A 3,301-nucleotide genomic window follows, 5' to 3' on the forward strand; every position below is an offset into this window, starting at 1 on the left:
TTTCATCTCCGATAAACGGTGCACCACTCTGAAAGAAAGACAAGAAAGCTTTCATCCCCATTTGGACAATCCTGAGTTCTTCTTCTGAAACAACACCATACTCTTTATTCCCAAAGAATGTATGAGCTACAATCTTGTGAGCCATCCTTATTGCTGGGTTCCTCAGATTGGAGGCCTTGCTTATTCCAGCTAGATAACCCCCATTGGCTGCTAATTTCCAAAGCTCCTCTGTGTCCTCCGTAGTTGCCTAAGCTTGACCAATATTACATCTATTCTCAGTAGCAAAGCCAAAAACTTCACATATCTCAGCAAAGGTCATCTCATATCTTTCCATTCCAATCATGAAGTCTATGGAACCATACCCTTCATCCTCATTCTTCTGATGGTAAGTCACAATTAGTGAGGCAAGGAATTGGCAAGTGGATTCCTGATAAGCATGGTGAGGCATGTCCATCAAATTCCCCAGGCCAGCTACCTTGAGAATAGTCCTCACTTCTTGTAAAATCTTAAGCTTCTCAAGAAGCTCACAATCAGGGAAACAAGTTGACTCTATCTCCATCTCCTTTAACTTCTTCAGATAATCAGCATGAGATGGTGATTTGCGCTTCTTAGACTTCTTGTCCTCTGTCTTTGACTTTTTTCCCACAGCTTTCTGAACTGGCCTCTCCTCCTCGCTATCTAAATCACTCCTTGCAGGTCTTTTTCACTTGGATTTAGAGGATGAAGCATCACTCTTCTTCATGACAGTTTGCTAATCCTGTTTGGCGGCTTTCTGTGCTTTGCCTGTCCCATGACCTCCTCTGGTCGTGCCATTGCGCCTGAAAACACAAATCTCTCACAAGGAAATGAGCATCAGAACCCATAAAGTACAGCTTGTACGATTTAATGAATTCGAAAACTGTGAAATTACTATGAATTTTGGTGATAGACAAGACTTTTTAAGGTCTCAGGGCTATCAATCCCCTTGTCAAAGTAGCACAAAGAGGTTTATCAATCCAGATGTGGTGTTAGACACTAAGCTATGTGATCAGGTTCTTAATTCAAGCAAACAAGAGTGGGTTTTGATTATCTAGAGACAACTACAAACTTAAACAGGATTAAACACTAATGAAATGATTAAACAAGAACTAAACAATGACAAGTGATGAGAATGTATGAATGATGATGAGAAAGGTCTAAGACATGATAGTGTATTAGGGTGCCTTCAGTGATAAACTAATAAGCTAATGAATCATATGATCAAGCAAACCACTCAACATAAACATCTTTAATTAAGTTAATCCTCTCATGAAGGTATTAACTCCTATGCTAAAACAGTTCTAACCCAATCATCATCAGTGAAACATGAGTTAACAAGCATTAAGAATCAGTTTAATCTGTCATTTAAGCATATAAACAATAATTCTCATGATGAATAACACTTAAACCTCTAACAACTTTGGTTCAAGTGGTTTTTCACCAAAGAGGAAAAGAAACTAAAAGTAGATAAAAGGTGTTCTCTAAATTAGGTCTAAACACAATATATAGGAGTCTTGGGCGAACCGGGTCAACCCGGAACAAACCGGGTACTGACCCGGCCTTGATGGGTGAAGATGGGTTTGCCACGGTCTGGTGTGTTCTTGGTGTGACCGTGGCAACCTAACCGTGTCAAAACTTTCTCTTGTGTTCTTGGTCGCCTTTTGATGCCACGGTCTGATCAAACCTCGTCCGAATCCCGTGGAAAGTCACCGTGTCAAACGCCGAAGATGTGCAAAAGTTGCCACGGTCAAGCCCCAGACCATGGCATTCAGACCGTGTCAAAAACCGCATGCATGTAAAATCCTTCCCAGCCAAGTAATTGATTGCCACGGTCAAGCTCCAGACCGTGGCATTCAAACTGTGTCAAAACCCGAATGCATGTAAACGTTGCCCCCAGCCATCTTCTGTTTGCCACGGTCAAATGTAGACCGTGTCATGAAGCTCGTGCCAATCGCCAAAGGTTTGCAGAAGTTGCCACGGTCAAGTCCCAGACCGTGGCATTCAGGCCGTGTCAAATGCCGAATGCTTGCAAAGTTCCTCCCAGCCAAGTGTTCGTTTGCCATGGTCAAGTGTAGACCGTGGCATGAGGATCGTGTCATTCGCCGAGGGTGTGCAAAAGTTGCCACGGCCAAGTGTGGACCGTGGCATTCCATCGCGGCATGTTTAACTTAGTCATTCTGGGCTGTCTGGACCAACTCGCATTCCGGAGAGTGTAACTTCCTGGAGACTTGTCCGAATTGAGTGATTCCGGTTGCAGCAGACAGACGACTCATTTATATCCAACTTTGGTGCAGGAAGCTTCGGTTCTTGGGAAGTGGAAGGCTTCCTGGAGGGCTCATCTTTGCAATGCATTTACACGATCAGAGAGAGCCGTCTATACATGTGTCCATTCGGGAGACCTTATCTTCCTGCTCATAGCTCCGAATTGAATGATCTCGGATGTTCTGGAAAGAGGACCCAAATGTCTCTGATTCTCATGAAGGCCCCGGAAACTGAATTGGCCTGGAAGTGCACCGTCCTTCGCATTCTTCCGAGCTTATCGGCTTGGTCCAAAACAGCAGCGAGACAGGGGTTTCCTCCGACGAGCTTAACTCTCTTCTCACGCGTCCGTGATCCAATGATCTCCAACTTCTATGAAGCAGCCGACATCTGAATCGGACCGGAAGGTTCCCCGGACAGGCGATTTCGGAAACGTGTCTGCACCCGGAGATTTTGGCCGAGAGATTCGATAGCCGGTACGCGTTTTGGCCGATAAAATCTACCCGCGGTACGTGAAAATGGCCGAGAAAAACCTTCCTGATCAGCGAGAATGGCCGAGAATCTCCTTAAACCCAATTTTACCACTTTTCAAGCTTTGATCACCATTCCACCTCCTGGATTCATCTTTTCAGCTCCAAATACACCTTATAAACACTCAAAACATGCAAAGACTCATTGGGACCTAATGCATCTCCTAAGTTCTAAAACAAACCCTAAGGACCTAAAATGCATGGAATAAAACATGATTTAGAATGAATTATGCAACCTAAATGATGCAAATTATGAACATATCAACTCCCCCACACTTGTCCTTTGCTTGTCCTCAAGCAAACAAGAACAAATGAGAGAAAGAGGTTGAATGCATGGGAGTTCACATTTCCTTTTTGAGAGAAGTGATCACAATGAGAATTCAAGTTCATGCTCAATTATGCAATGCAAAGCCATACTCAGATATATATCAACTCAACAAGGAATCTCCACAAGTTATTGTCTCTCTCAACTCTTTCACATTCATTAAGCTTTT

Source organism: Eutrema salsugineum, unplaced genomic scaffold, assembly GCF_000478725.1.
Source record: "Eutrema salsugineum unplaced genomic scaffold, Eutsalg1_0 scaffold_6, whole genome shotgun sequence".
In the NCBI taxonomy this organism is placed as follows: Eukaryota; Viridiplantae; Streptophyta; class Magnoliopsida; order Brassicales; family Brassicaceae; genus Eutrema; species Eutrema salsugineum.